This window comes from Podarcis erhardii (assembly GCF_964252035.2).
Source record: "Podarcis erhardii genome assembly, chromosome: 2".
In the NCBI taxonomy this organism is placed as follows: Eukaryota; Metazoa; Chordata; class Lepidosauria; order Squamata; family Lacertidae; genus Podarcis; species Podarcis erhardii.
In genome coordinates this window covers 54,065,595-54,082,058 of record NC_138498.1, presented here as the reverse complement: position 1 = coordinate 54,082,058, position 16,464 = coordinate 54,065,595, and positions in this window count along the sequence as shown.

Sequence of the window (16,464 nt, the reverse complement as noted above, 5' to 3'; positions counted from 1 at the left end):
GGACCAGGAAGTGTTACATCTGCGACAGTGCACACCATATGGCGAAAGAGTGCCCCCAGAGGCTCCAGAAGCACACTGCAGCACTAGCAACTGTGACAGCAGAGGTGCAATCAGAGGAGCAGCTTCAGGGAAACTGCAGTGCCTGGCTGGAAGCAGAGCTACTGGGGCTCAGCCAGGCGGATCTGTAGAGAAGTCCCCAGCATCCTTGCAGCACATGGACCCTTTACCTCCCAAACCAGCAGTTTTACTCACAGCAACACTCCAGCTGCCTGATGGGCGGCTTCTCGAGGTTCCAACAACCATCGATTCGGGAAGCAACGCCGATTTCGTGGGATTACAGTTCGTCAAGCAGCATAACATAGCGCTCCTGCCTGCAACGACGCCTCTGAACGTGGTCACGGTAGACGGCAGGAAGTTGCTGGGGGGGCAAGTGGTGCAGCAAACCCCTCCCATGATGATGCAAATTGGAGACCATCGAGAGCTTATTAGTTTCAATGTCACCCACTTATCGGACACGCCCATCGTGTTGGGCATGAGTTGGCTGGACAGGCACAGTCCCGCGGTTGCTTGGTACCAGAGGCAGATCACCTTTTGTTCATCGTATTGCGCCCAGAATTGCATCCAAACCGATCAAGGAGGAGAAGACGAACAGCAGCGGCATCTGAGTATGGTGCAAGCGGTTCCTCACAAGTACGCGGAGTTCTTGGAGGTTTTCTGCGAAAAGGAAGCTGACAAATTGCCGCCTCACAGACCTTACGACTGCGCGATTGACTTAGTGCCAGGCGCGCAGTTGCCAACTGCCAAGCTGTACTCCATGTCGGAAGACGAGCTGCAAGAGCTTCGGGAGTTCATAGAACACAACCTCAAGCGCGGATTCATCCAGGAATCTAAAGCAGCGGGAGGCAGTCCTGTTTTCTTTGTGAAAAAGAAAGACACGCCCCAGAAGAGGCTCATTGTGGACTACCGGTTCATAAACAGACTAACTAAGCCCAAGGCTTTCCCCATGCCCAAAATTGACGACCTTTTGGCTACAGTCAGGAGGGGGAAGATTTTTACCAAGCTGGATTTACGTGGAGCTTACAACCTCATCCGCATCAGGAAGGGCGACGAGTGGAAGACGGCCATGTTCACTCCTTTGGGCACGTACGAATACAGGGTTATGCCCTTCGGTCTACAAAATGGCAGCCATGTTTTCCAAGCATTCATGCATCACGTCCTGGCAGGTCTCCTCTACAAGAAGTGTGTCTGTTTTCTCGACGATATCCTGATTTTCTCGGAATCGCCAGAGGATCACGATAAGGACGTGAAGGAAGTTCTGCAGAGGCTGAAGGAACACAGGCTGTACGCCAAGTTGGAGAAGTGCCAGTTTGATGTGAGAGAGGTAGATTTCCTTGGCTACAAGCTGTCCGACGAGGGACTGGCCATGGACAAGACTAAAGTCCAAGCGCTGTTGGACTGGAAGAGCCCTCGAAATCGGAAGGAGGTCCAGAGGTTCATCGGCTTTGCCAATTTTTATCGCAAGTTTATTAAAGGTTTTGCAAACGCGACGGCGGCAATCACTGACACCCTCAGTTCCAAGAAGAAGAAGTTCGTCTGGACCGAACAAGCAGAGCGATCCTTTCGGAAGCTTAAAAGCCTTTTCGCCTCCGAGGAGCAGCTGCTGCACGTGAATCCTGGCAGGCCCATGCGGGTAGAGACAGATGCATCAGACAGAGCAGTTGGGGCCGTCCTCTTGCAAGAGGATTCGCAAGGCAACTGGAGACCGGGTGCATTCTACTCCCGCAAGCTCAGCAAGACGGAGCGCAACTACACCATATGGGACAGGGAGTTGTTGGCCATTCATGCAGCTTTCAGAGCGTGGCGACACTTCTTGATAGGAGCCAAGCACACGGTGCAGGTCCGCACGGATCACAAGAACTTGGAGTATTGGCGGACGGCTAAATTGCAAACCCAACGACACATGCGCTGGGCGGAATTCTTTGCGGATTTCGATTTCAAAATAGAATACATCCCTGGAGACTCCAATGTTATAGCAGACGCGCTGTCCCGAAAGCCTCAATACCTGGAGGAAGTAGCTCCAATCGCAGCAAAGTACATTTTCGCACCGCAGGCGTGGACGTGCGCTACCATCGCAGTCGACCTGGACGCGGTGCGACGCGCGCTGCAAGAGGATCAGTTTGCACAATCCAAGATGGAGGAGCTCCGCAGAGGGTCGCCTGACAACAATGAGTTTCAGTTGCAGGATGGACTTTTGACTCGCAAGGGCGCCCTTTACGTGCCCACCGACGAGCTTCGCGCCACGGTTTTGCAACAATTGCACGATGCCCCGAGTGCGGGCCATTTCGGCAAAGAGAAGACGATGGAGTTGGTGGCAAGGGACTTTTGGTGGCCCCAGATGAGAGGAGAGGTGGCGGACTACGTAGCCAGGTGCGATATCTGCCAGAGGTCCAAACCAGTGCATCAGAAGCAGGCGGGATTGTTAGAACCGCTGGAGACACCGCAGCAACCGTGGGAGAGGGTAGCGTTGGACTTTGTTACAGACCTGCCCAGCTCCAGAGGTAAGACGGCGGTGTTAGTGGTTGTGGACTTGTTCACCAAGATGGCGCACTTCATTCCTTGTGCCAAGGTGGCGACGGCAGAACAGACCGCAAAGCTCTTCATCGATCACGTCTTCAGAGTGCATGGACTACCGCAGTCCGTCTTGTCCGACAGGGGGCGCCAATTTGTTTCCACTTTCTGGCGGAAGCTTCTGGGTATCTTACACGTCAAGATCAACCTGACGTCGGCGAGGCATCCACAGACCAACGGTCAAGCGGAGAGGGTCAACGCGATCATGCAGCAGTACCTACGGTGTTACGCCAACCAGCGACCCGCGGCGTGGGTGGACTACCTGCCGATGGCTGAGTTCGCCTACAACAACACGAAGCACGCATCCACCGGGGTGACGCCTTTCTTCGCGAACTATGGACGTCATCCCAGAACCTTCCCGAGCTTTACAGCACCTGAAGGGGGGGGACCTCAAAATGCCGACCAGTTTGCAGCAGAGTTGCAAGAGGTGCACGAGGAGCTGCGGAGACATTTGGAGCTGGCAAAGCAGGCGTATAAGGTGCAAGCCGACAAACACAGAAGGGTGGGGGAAGACATTCAGGTTGGGGACTGGGTATGGTTAGCAGCCCACGCGATGCCGGCCAGGTCGTTGGCCAAAAAGAAGTTAGAACACAGGCAGCTAGGACCATATCAAGTTGAGGCTAAGATCAATCCGGTGGCTTTTCGCCTAGCCCTTCCGGAGGGCTCCAGGGTGCACCCGGTCTTTCATAGGTCGGTGCTCACTCCCTACAAAGCCCCACACAGGTTTCAAGAGTCAGGAGCACCTCCAGAGCCACGTAGAAGGGCGCCTGAGAGAGGGGAGTCGCCAAGACCAGAACCTCTTAATGAGGTCACAGAGATACTGGATTCACGATGGGGGGAGGAGGGAGTTGAATATTTTCTCGCCAGGGAAGGCACTCCAGTCTCTGCAAATAGCTGGGTGCCGGATTACGCTTTGGACGAACCCCTGTTGAAGGAGGAGTTTCATGCAATTTTTCCGCACAAACCCATGCCCGAGGAGTATTTTGATGATTGGCTTTTCACGCCCACTTTGTCGGGCAGCACGTTCGGGGGTTTCTCCTCGCCCGAGGGCTCTACGCCCAAAACAAGCCCGACCAGGGTTCCCCGCCTGGGGGGGGGGAGAGACAAACCCTTATTGGTGGGTGGATCAGCCAAGGGAGGTATGGAGTCAGAGGTGGATGATAGGTCCTTGGCAGGCAGCGCCAGGAGAAGCAGTGAGGGAGGAAGAGACTGTGATGCCTTCAGGGGGGGAACCCGAGTTCGAACACACGTATACGGAGCTGCCAGAGGAGAAGATTGACGTGGACACCCGGTATCCTGAACCGACCCAGGAAGAACCACATTTCCCTCAACCTGCACCCAGCGACCGGGAGGGGGGAAGGGGGGGCTTCGAGGGGGGGATGGATGTCAGGGTTTCTGGGAGAAGTGAGGAGATGGCAGAGGAGACGGAAAGCGAGTGGGAGGAGGGAGAGAGAGACGAGGAAGAAGATGACGGAATTCGAAGGGAATCTATGAGCCTAAGCAGTGAGTCAGAGGATTCCCAAAAGGGAGCTAGCATGATCAGGCGAAAAGCAGGAGAAGAGAGAAGCTGTGAAAAGTCAGGGAAGGAGGGGAGAAAGCCCAGTGAAGCACAGACGCTGTCAGAGGGGTCTCAGCCGGAACGGAGTAAAGGGGGTGGAGTTGTCAGCCTCTCGGAGGGAGGAGGAACAGGAGAAAATAGAGAGAGGGGGTTGGAGCAAGGTGTTCAGCCGGAAAGGGTAGAGAGTGGAACAGGGGGCAGTATAGAGGACGAAGGAAAGGTCAAAAGCAACGTACGCGCGCCAAGTTCAAACATAGAGGCGCGCGGAAGTGGGGAAAGCTCAGAGGAGGAGCCCGGCCCCAAAGCCAGAAGGAGGGGGCAGGAGGCGGCAGAGGATTCAGCCTCAGGCGAATCCCGGAAAGAGAGAACCCAGGGGGGCAGAAAGACCCTGCGGAAAAGAAAGGAGAGGAAGAGGTGGTCTAGAGCCAGGCTATTAAGTTGGTGTGGAGGAGGGGAGGAGTCAGAGGGGGACTTCGGCGGTCTAACGTGACAGACGTACAGCCACAATGCTGAACTGTGAAAGAAGCAATTATCTTCAATAAACTTTTCCTGTAAGTAAACTATAACGGAGTAAGGTCTCTCGTGAGCTGGGACCCACCTGGGTGGCTGTGACAATATATATAGAATGTTACTAGGGAATTGGTTGAGTTTTCTGGTAATAAACTTTGGGGATACTTTGTTTCCTTTGTTTGCAGTCACAAAAGATTAGAAGTGGCACAATGTACTAATGGATATCCCCCCAGTGAAAAGCATTGCTAAATATTGTAGCTCAGTTCCACTTTGAGTTTAGCAGTTTGGATGTTCAGGTCAATATAAGTTTAGTTCCCATTCAGCATTTGAACTGATTCTGTTTTGGTTCATGTTACAAAATAGATGTATGATTCATATTACAGTGTTGATTTCTATATTTCTACTTTTATGGAGCTATTGTTTCTCTTAGATATGTAATATAGATAACAAGAAAAAGATGAATAGTAAATGGGTATGTTTGTATTATAAATTGCATATATAAAACACTAGCAGCCTTGTACCTAGTGTTGTTTGGGAATTCTAAGACCAAAAAATCAATGCAGTTTTGGAATCAGTGGTAAAGATCAGTGTAGTTTTGAAAGGTTTGATCCACCATCTTGATTCAAAATGGAGTCCAATTGCACCCAAGCATAGATGGATTCTTGCTCCTTGATTTCAGGAACCATAATGCAAAATTATTATTCTATTTATTTACTTATTTAGTTGCTTTTTTCAGAAAGGTGAACCCAAAGTGACTTACAAAAACAAAACAAATTTGCTTACGATCTGTTCTGAGGTGTCCAAATGCATATTAAATGGACAAACAGCTTTCCAAAATATGTAGTAGATGCAGGAAAATAATAAAAAGAGTTCTGAAGCACATATCACAAATCCTGCATTTTATGCTATGTCAGACCATTGGTTAGGATCTGAATCAATTTACAAGGAAAAGGATTTAGACTTAGGAAGTACTTCCCGACAGTATGAGGTGTTTGATTATGAAACACGCTGCCTCAATTGGTGGTGGTCTGCCCTATGTTAGAGGTTTTTAATCAGAAGCAGGTTGGTTACATATCAGGTATCTGTGGGTTTCCTGCCTTGTTAGGGGCTAGACCCTTGAGACCCCTTCCAACACAATGATTCTATTATGCCACTGTCTTCTATGAGGCCTACATCTAGGTAAACTAAGGAGCCATATGACTACAGCCCCGGTGATGAAAATGATAGGAAAATTGAGAGAATTCATCTAAAAGAAATTCTCAGAGGGTTCATTGCTAAGAAATGGACAATCTGCAGCTACTGCCTACTACTGCCTGAATGCTCACCCCTGCATTTGCCTATGGAAAATTTCAAAGACAAGCTGATTTTGCCCTGTGGGCTGCTCACTCATTGTCACTCTAGGATGAGATTTTAAAATACACATAGAGATTGTCAGTGAATTAGCCCAGCAGCGCAGACACATTTCAAAATGGCTTTGAGGAACTGCAAGTGAAGATAAGTCTTCAGCTCCTTAGGGGAATGACTAAGGTCTTTGAGAAAGCTCAAGGAAAACTACAAATTGCTACAGTTTCCGGGGAGTGGGGGGGTTGTTGTTTTGCTTCAGCAAAAGCAATAAAGAGTCCCATGACACCTTAAAGACTCCATCAAATTTATAATAGCAGAAACTTTCACGGGTAAGAGAGGCAGGAGAGGAGAGGAATTCCCGCCGTGCATTGCATGCAGACCATAACTTACTTTCTGAAACCTTCCTGCTAATGTCTCAGCAGACACCAAACAAGTAGCAAAAAAATAAGTTGGTTTTAAAACTGCATGTTTATAATCTGTTATAGCCCAGGGCTCAGGAGATGGGCATTCACATAGCAGTTCATAGGAGTGGGCAATGGCTCCCAATACTAGTTAAAGAACACAAATGATACCTTAGTGATGGAGGAGAAATCTAATTCAGTTCACATTTAAAGGTGAATCCATCAAACTTGAACTTGAAACAATATGCAGACCAAAACACAGCTATCCTTCAAAATTCACACTTCAGGCATGTGAGATCTATTTGCCTTTTTACTAGAACTTTAAGTCTACTAACCAGAACTTATGACTTATGGCAGGCGTAGGCAAACTTGGCCCTCCAGATGTTTTGGGACTACAATTCCCATCATCCCTGACCACTGGTCCTGTTAGCTGGGGATCATGGGAGTTGTAGTCCCAAAACATCTGGAGGGCCAATTTTGCCTATGCCTGACTTATGGGGACTTGGAGGGCAGTGTGGGACCTGGCACCTCTGAGATAATATGTTCTCAGTACACTGGTACCTCAGGTTACAGACGCTTCAGGTTACAGACTCCGCTAACCCAGAAATAGTACTTCGGGTTTAGAACTTTGCTTCAGGATGAGAACAGAAAATGTGTGGCGGTGGTGTGGTGGCGGCGGGAGGCCCCATTAGCTAAAGTGGTATCTCAGGTTAAGAACAGTTTCAGGTTAAGAACGGACCTCCAGAACGAATTAAGTTCTTAACCCGAGGTACCACTGTACCAGAACTAAGCCTGCTGCTCTTTCACAGAGAACTCCATTACTGGTTTTCTCCCAAACTTGCTTAATTTTATCAATTTAATTTAAAAGGCTTGTCATGGTGGCAGAAACCCATTATATTGTTGCTATTGTTAAAACAAGAGGGAAGTGGAAACTCTTGTGGAGCTGCTACAAATCATGGAGATACGTACTTGCACAACTACCTTTTGCTGGCTACAAGTGTAAATGCACAAATTTACTATTCTAGATTATGAGGATGTGTTCACAGACCTGTTTACTGTGCACTCACTGTGTTTCTAATGCTGGGTCTTTAATCCATGTTCACACAACCTTATCCAAAATGCATATGTATCCTCTGCTTTTTAATAAGATTCTACCATTTGATGTGTTTCTCAAACCAGCTTCACACCGACTGAAGTCTGTAAGCTGTTCCTAATTTGTCTTTAGCCAAGGTGTGAACACCATTGTAAATATATCATCACCCTGTCAATGCCCCATGGCAGGTGCATAAACAGAAATGAATCCGACACTAATGAAGCCATGTTGATGTAACCAGATGGTGGGGGGGGGGAGGTGGGTGGACGGGCAGATGGGCTGTGAAACAGATTGAAAAAAACAACTTCACTCTGCTCTTAAGGTAGTAATGTGCACACACCCTGAATGAATCTGTTTGTCATTAAGAGTTCCAGAGCAAGCAACACGAAACAATTCTGTGATATCAGAAAATGCCGTCCCTGACGTCTTATGAGTCGGATGTGAATAACACTATGATGAAAGAGAGCCACAAAATATTTCCAGCTCTGGGAAGCTGTGTGTCTCACAGAGGGACGCTCATAAGACTTGCTCAGAAACAACAAATAATTCATACAGCAACTGACAGAGGGAAGAGTGTCAAGGCTATCAAAAGACATTGTGACTAGCTGGATTTCATTAGGACCTCATGGAGATGAATGTCTTCTAGCCCTGGGACTGTTCAAAGCCACAGAGAAATCACATCCAGAAAACAAACTGCTGGTAGCTATGGCTTTTATTTTTATTTTATCTTTCGTTAATGTAATAGAGAACAAAATAAATGCAAATTTGGCGTGTGTGTGTGTGTGTGTGTGTGAGAGAGAGAGTTCTGTGACAGTCATTTGGCAAAGAAAGGCAAGCAATATTCCTTTTGTTCCCAGTCTCATCAAAATCATTGTGCTTTATTCTGGTTCTGCACTTATAGCTCTTAACAAAAATTAGAACAATCACTCAGTAGTGCACCCTACTCAGGATAATTCACTGTAGATAAATTAGACTTTAACAGACTTTATACTTAGTATTGCACACAAGGCACTGAATCAAATCAAGCTGCATGTTGTATTGCTGATGAACGATGACAATGTAGTACACAATCACAGCAGTGGTGATGATTGCAAAGCCTTGTCAACACAAAATTCCATTAAATACATAATAAAGCATTCAAAAATAAAGAAAGATCTCTCCTATGCCCCCAAATAGGCCATCTCCCTTATGGCAAAAGCACATTCTGTTAAATAAATGGATTACAGTATTGCTTCAGCTGATACAAAGTTAGCTCCTCGCTTCCTTTAACATTTAAGAATAGCTCTACTTTAGAATTTAGAGACCAGGAGGAACTTTGGTCTTTGTACAACTCAATCAAACAATTCCTTTCTGATATATTAATATAAATGCATGATGGATGGCAGATACTGGTGGCATAATGGATCTATCTTGCTTTTAAGAGGAATAATAGAAAGCTGACTTGCCAGGCTGTTACTGGAATGGTTTGCAAACAGAATAGTAAATGACCTCCAGAATTTGCTAATTCTGCAAATTCTCTTTCTTGGATAAGAATCACAGTGGAAAAATAGAAACTTCCCACATAAGCAAAATTGTTTGGAATTTTCATGAGTTCTGGTCCTTAGCTAAGATTAACAGTTTAATTCTAAGCATGCTGGCATGGAATTAAATTTCACTGCTTTGAGTGGAGCTTGGTTCCTTGCATATGTTTATGATTGCAGTGTGCACTCCAACAGGCTGAAAGAGTTTAAATATGCAAGGGAGAAATCATGTAACTGAGCAAATCTGTTTTTATTACAAATCCAAATTGAAAGGATAGAATTTGGGTATTGCTCCATTTTGTTAATCTTAAATGCTCAGTCTTAAGTGTAGTTTAAATCATTATAGTATTTATTTCTGATCATTTTCAAGTTTCTGAATTTTTTAAGGAAACCCCATATTTCAGACCAAAAAGGAGCTGATTCAACCTTAGCCTTAAATGCGCTGTGTTGTTTGAATCCAATTAAGTTCTACACAAAGCAGACCCATTTAAAGTAATGGACCTGAGTTAGTTGTGTTTATTAACCTCAGTGGGACTGAGTAGGACCAGCAATGATTCTATTGAGAGCAACCAAAGAACCACCTTGCCAAGACTTGCATCTGTAGTCATCCAAGTCAGGGATCTCCTGGAACTTGGTTTTCTCTCTCTCTCTCTCTCTCTCTCTCTCTCTCTCTCTCTCTCTCTCTCTGACATTTTAAATTTAATTTTGTGTAGTTTAAGACTGCAGCCTTAGATAAGCCTTAGACTGTAGACCCCGGTACCTATTTATTTGTAGGCTACATAGGAGCTAACACCATGTATTATTCAGTGAACTTGCATCACTTACATCTCATGAAACAGATGGATGTCAACATCATTAGCGTAGTGTAGTGGTTAGAGTGCTGGCCTAGGACTTGGGAGACAAAGTTGTCAGATACCCACTTGGCCATGAAGCTTGCTGCCAGTCAGTGTCTCAGCCAAACCTACCTCACAGAGTTGTTGCGAAAATAAAACGGAGAGGGGGGAGAACCATTTATGCCACCATGATCTCCTTGGAGGGAAGGTGAGATATATATGTAATAACAACACACACACAAACACAAAATCAGAGGAAAGTCTAATGCGACTTGTAAATTGGCTGAACTCCTGAGCCCAGAAGTTAAGATGCAGGGCTGATCTGAGACATTTTGCTGTGTGAAGTGGCCCAACTGGTAACCACTCTTGTTCGATTTACAGAAACACAAGGCCAGGCTTGTTTGCAAAGCCATACTCCCAGTCTACACATATTCAGATTAATGACAGAATACAGTAAGAATGGAAGATCTGTAGCCCTCCAGGCATGGTTAGACTGCGACTCCCATCAGCCCAACCCCCACCCAGTATGGGGTCAATGCTCAGGGATGATGGGAGTTGTAGTCCATCTCAAGGACCACAGGTTCTCCATCCCAGTAGAGAGCCTCCATGCATTCACTCACATATGCATTTAGGTTCTACGCTCATTGCTAATCTGAGTGTATAGTGGAAGCACTGAATGTGATCCTCCTGAATAGGGTTGAGATGGCTGCTTTCTGGGTCATTCCATGTTGTATACAGAAAATTACTGTACAAATCAAAACATGCAAGGACTCTAATAAGTTTTGTTTCTGACACAGTGACTTATACATTTATATTCTATCCATTTCTACCCTATGGGCAGTACATGAATTATGTTTCCAAATATTTCTAAAGAGTTGTCCTTCCATGTCCTTGCCTTTATTATTTCACCTCATTTGTCCCAATTAACCTGCTGGAGCCAGCATTTTTTAATTTCCTTCCCCTCTCACTATTGTTTAAAGGACCTGGCCTGTTATACTGAGCACTTCATTTGGATTCATGCATTTACCACTGAATGCTCACCAGTGTCACTCTGATGGGCTGAAAATGAAATGAAAACCTTTGAATGATGTTTGTAAGAATATTAATAACATTATTGTGATTTTTTCCTCCCAGAGTGCCTGCATTATGTCAGTGCTGTACATAAGCCACAAACAGACACAGCCCCTGATCCCCAGGCTTGCAAACAAAAGGACGAGACTCCTATCACAAAAGGTGATAGAAAATGGTGGATGGGGAAGACTGGTTTTGACAATGTCGGAACAAAAAGGAGAGTTGTTAAAAGGCATCTGCATTCAGCTGGGGCCAGACTGATAATATTTTCTTGGTGTTCTTGTTAGGATTGCATTTCCCAATTGGTTTGGGTCTTCTGAATGATTATAGGGGCCAGGGGGACACTTTTCTTGCTTCTGCAGTAACAAGACAATTGACAATGGAAACAGATTTCTTTCTTTCAAGATCAGAGAAGCCAGTTATCTTGAGCTGCTCCTTCTTGGCCAATGGCTAGGGTCAGGCTGGCCTTCCTATTGATGTGGTACTCTTTTTGGGAAGGTATCCTGAAACTAAGGATGCAGTCTGATGAAGCATTTTGAAAGCTGGCCAAGTGGGTTCTGTTGCTGTTTGTTTTCTAGGACTAATACTTGTCATGGATCCCTGAGCTCTCAAGGATCTTCTTTGCTCCCTCCTCCTTTGCGTGTTATTGTTGCAGTTTCTACATTACCCACTCTTCTGAATTGCTCAGCTGGAAGCCCTACTGTACTTTCAGACTTTCACCCTCTTCTTGAGAACTGTCCAGCCAGTAGCTACTCCCCCCAACCAGATCCTGCTTTGGGTGCCTATTTTGTTTAGCTGCACCCCACAATTCTGCTAGGCCATTGCCTAGCCGTTGCCTGGAAATCGCAGCTTCACCCATTATTATTATTTATCTGCCCTAATGCTGCAGAACCAGTTCTCCCTCCCTCTGGTATGCATCTGACATATCCCAAAAGGATAGGTATAACAGTACAACTTGTCTCTCTCTGTGCCTCTAAATTTCTCTCTTCCTCTTGGCAGCATTCAGCCATTCCTCTTGCATGTTGAAGCATCACTGTGATGCTGCTTGTCACCTTACTTCTCTATCTCTCCCTTTCTAGCAGTTTGCCTTGCAATTGCCTCTTACTATTCAATCCCTCTCCCCTTTTCTGATCCTGTCCCCCCACCAACTCCCTCTGCTGTTATCGGTTACATCCTCATGGAAATCTTATGAAGGCACCCAGATGATTGGCAAGCCCTGCTTTGGATAGAATTCAGCTGCACTATGGAGTTCCCAATCAGAAGTTCTGTAGCACAGCTGATCCCAGTGGGTCTTGAGGCAGGAGGGTGTGGTTTGGAGAAAATGGCCTCACATGCCCAATTGGGACTGATGGTGGGTCTACTTTAACTTATGGGTTGGAGGGTTCTTCACCACTATCATATATGTTGATCTAAGTCAGACTATCCTGGTACCTTCTAGATGTTTTGAACTACAACTCCCTGACTGTTGGCCATGCTGGATGTGGCTGATAGGATTTGAAGTCCAAAACATTTGGAAGGCACCAGGTTGGGAACGGCTGACAACTGAAATGAAGGTAGTGAATTCTTATATTGTTCCTACATTTCATGCAACATTTCAAAGAATCATAGAATTGTAGAGGAATCCTGAGGGTAATTTTGCTCAACCCCTGCAGTACAGGAATCCCAACTAAAGCATCCATGACGGATGGCCTTTCTACCTCTGCTCTGAAACCTCCAAGGAAGTAGAGTCCACCACCTTTGAGGGAGTGTGCTTCACTACTGAACAGCTCTTACTGTCATAAAGTTCTTCCTGAAGTTTAGTTACAATCTCATTTCTTGTAACTTGAAGCCATTGGTTCAGGTCCTACCCTCCAAAGCAGGAGAAAGCAAACTTGCTCCATTTCCCATGTGACAGCTCTTTATATACTGGATTGGCTAACATATATCCTTTCAGTCTCCTCTTTTCCATGCTAAACATACCCAGCTTCCCCAACTGTTCCTCAAGGCTTGAATTCCGGACCCTTGATCATCTTTGTCACACTCCTCTGCACACATTCCAGCTTGTCAGTATCCTTCTTAAATTGTGGTGCCCAGAACTGGACAAAGTACTCTAGGTGTGGTCTGACCAAGGCAGAGTATAGCAGGACTATTATGGTCCTTGTTCTGAGCTTTATACAGTACTTCTGTTGATGCAACCTAGAATAGCATTAGCTTTTTTGCTGCTGCAACTCATGTTAAGTTTGTGGTCTACTAAGACCCATAGATCCTTTTCACATGCACTCCTGGCAAGCCAGATGTGCCCCATCTTATATTTGTGCATCTGGCTATTCTTGCCTAAATGCAGATCAAGGTTAGTCTTTGTTTGCCAAAGGAAATGTTTGATATATCACTGAAAAATAATTGATCCTTGAACTAGCACATTGGGGCACATCAACAGGAAAGTTGAGTCTAAAGCTGTGGCTAAATGATTTCCAGGGTTCCACCAGTCTGACATGATTCCCCTGTTCTGAAGTCACTTAAATATTAACAATGGGATTTTAACAGCTTTCATTTTATTACTCACATGGGACAAATCAGTTCTAAATCACATTGGTTCTTTAGACTGGCAAATGAGTTGCAGTATTTTATTAACAACATAGGGCTCACAATGTATTAAATGCTAGAATTTAAAACCTGTTGAGAGGTTTACATAAGTTTTACAGATGTTTCCCAGTCATTCTGAGTTGTCGTGAATGAAGCATATGTACAGCCATATATTGGCTGCTGACAGGCAAGTCATCAAAATGGAAAAGAAATAGCCTGTGATTGTGTTGCTCAATCCCCTCCCCCCAGCAGTCGGCAAGAGTGCTGTTATCTTGACATGCAGTGCTATTGGGATGCCTTAGATTTAAATGGAAACTTTCAAAAGGCCTCATTTTAAATCCAGATTTATCTTGATGGGCTTGTTCTGTTGTAAACACTTTCAAAAGAATAATTCACACAACTTGAAAGCTGCACCCGTTGTAGTGTGGCTGTTAAAATCCTGCAATATTGCAATGCAAAATGCAGTGTTTGTAATGATTCCATGACTGATGTCCCAGCTGGAAAAAGGAGGTCTGTACTTTGGGATTCAGCCCATCTCCTGCTTCTCTCCCCCCTTTATTGTTGAGAATTTCTATTCCACCTCAAGGAGCAGACGTGTGGAACTGTTGCGTGTCACATGTCTGTTTACATTCCAAAACAGCTTGCTGGAAACTTCCTTTGTGTGTATTGCTTTTGTTTTTCCTTGTCTCTCTGAGAAGATGAAGAGAGAAATGACATGTTTCTTTGTCCTGATTTACGATTAATAAATCTGTAGTTGTAGTATGCTTTCACAAGCCTCACGCCTATTCTGTGTGCACAGTTTGATATGCTGATTGTGTGCCCTGGCTTTGAAGCCTGGGTCGCTGATTTACATCGGAGCAGAGACCAATGGGTCTTCGCAGCAGGACGGCTGGAAGGAGATGGCCCAGCTGGGGCTAGCCAATTGGCCTTCTGGCCCTCTGCATGTTGACACTTACACCTGGCCAGGAGGTGGCGTGACTTATACTAGAGACATGGGGGATAGGGCAGTGATGTGACATAAGAATCATAGAGTTGGAAGGGACGCTAAGAGTCATCTAGTCCAACCCCCTGCAATACAGGAATCTCAAAGCATCCATAGCAGATGGCCATCCAAACTCTGTTTAAAACCTTCAATAAATGAGAGTCTAAATAAGAAGCATGGAAGGCAGTTGCCTACACGTTTTTGCAACTGATTTTCTTGCTTTTATCACCATCCAGCTTGTGAAGGAAGCAGGGCCCTTAAATGAAGAAGTTCCAAACTGACCACTTGTTATTGGTGGGCTCTTCAGCCTGTTTCATCTATCCTTTTGCCTTAAACATTATACTAGTAGGAACATGTTACCATTTTTATTCAAGCACCCTCTTTAATCAAATCAATGCTTCACAGATTGATTGCTATTGCCTTTATTGTAGAACAGAGTTCTTCAACTGGGTGCCCTCCAGATGTTGAACTACAACTCCCATCAGTCCCAGCCAGCATGGCCCATAGGCAGAGATGATGACAGCTGTAATCAAAAACATCTGGAGGGCACAAGATTGAGGAAGGCTGTTCTAAAAAAACAATGGAAGCCGTTTAAACAGATATGGCAAAATGGTTGAGTATTAATATAATCTATTTGTGTGTGTGTGTGTGTGTGTTTTAACAAATCCCACTAAGTAGCACATAAAGGCTCTCCTGGTGGCAAATAATTATGTTTTCTCACCTCCTTGCTCCACATCTTTTCCCTCAGGGATGAAATGAATAATGTTTAGAGGATGGAATAATAATAAGCCGTGGGAAGGGAAGCTTGCGGTGGTACAATTCCCCCTCTCCCCTCCCCTTGGTGTGTGTGTGTTTTGGGGGGGGGGGGAAACCCAACAGACTGTAATGTGCATTACTGTTAGCTGCTCAAGGTTAGCTAAGCATTATCTGTCGTAACTGACATTAAGAAAAATTATAGGTGGCATAAAAGCAGCTCTACAAATGCTAAACCCTAGTAAATTAACCTTTGATTCTGCCTGACAGCTCAGTGAGTCTATTTGTTCTTTCATGACAGTTAACCCTCCCTCCAACGCCCTGCCTTAGATTTCTTAAGTCTTCATTTACAAGCTTTACCGGAGAACAGTTTGTTATGCCAATATAGGAGATTTATTTTTAACATTGCAAAACTTGCACAGGTTTACTCAGAAATAAGTCCCACTGAGCTCAATGAGACTTTATTCCAAGTAAGTAAGCAAGCATAGAATTGTCGCCTAAATAACTATTTTACTGGCCTTTAATAATGTATACATCAGGGTTATAAATAATTTGCATTGCAGGGAAGAAAGGAAATGAAGTTTCTTATTTTGGAACATTCAGGAAACCTGAAAGATGCTTTTGTAGATCAGAATTATTATTATTAATGAATAGCTTGGGACCCAAGCTGTTCCTTTGTTTACAAAAGAAAGTGCAATTCTGCTAATTCCTCCTTCAACCTGCAGTTCCTGTGCCATAATTAACATTATTCCTATAGGTATTTTAACCTCCAGAAGCAGTTTTTTTCAGAGGGTGCAGGATGATCAGGAAGGTAGAGGAGGACATTTCATGATAGGAATCCTTCACAGAAAGAAAGTTGGGAACTAAAGCAGTGTGATTTATTTAAAAATATTTATAATTTTCATTTATATACGTTCCAACAATTATCTAACCAAGTTTTAACATTTTCAATTTCAATCAACTTCCTTCCCCCTCTTTCTGTGGTTCTTTACATTTATTTCCATCCTTTCCTACAAATTGCATTCCATTCCTTTCTAAAAAGTTTGTTATCTTGATTTCTTACTCTTCTGGTAAGTTTCGCCATTTCTGCTACTCCATTAGTTTCTGCAACCAATCTCCTCTTCTTCCTTCCACTTTTGGGCAAATAACATTCTTGCAGTTGTAGTCACATACATGAATAAATTTCTATATTGTTTGGGTAGTTCTAAT